This window comes from Protobothrops mucrosquamatus, unplaced genomic scaffold (assembly GCF_001527695.2).
Source record: "Protobothrops mucrosquamatus isolate PMUCROS unplaced genomic scaffold, P.Mucros_1.0 scaffold2354, whole genome shotgun sequence".
Lineage (NCBI taxonomy): Eukaryota > Metazoa > Chordata > Lepidosauria > Squamata > Viperidae > Protobothrops > Protobothrops mucrosquamatus.
This window is the reverse complement of record NW_015388432.1, coordinates 87218-87535: the sequence shown is the minus strand read 5'-3', so window position 1 is coordinate 87535 and position 318 is coordinate 87218.

The following is a 318-nucleotide window of genomic DNA, read 5'->3' as shown; positions in this document are numbered from 1 at the left end:
GGTGCCAAGTGGCAGCGACTACTGAACCCTCATGGCCAGGAAAGGCGGCCAAGACCACAGTCTGCCCCCACCCCAGACACACCCTAGCGGGGCAGAGAGATAGGACAAAGCCCACTTCTCTCAAAAAAAACCAGAGGGGGCCAAGAGGGCTGGCATCTCCCACTGCTTTGGGATGGGGGGGGCGTCCTGGCAGAGCCGGATCCCAGGCCCTTTGGTGGGGAGAGGGGCCGAGGGGGGCCTCCGGGCCGGGCCGGCTCTGCTTGACTCTGCCCTTCCGCCGCAGACGTGCGAGGAGCACCGGGGCCCCGTGCGCAGTAT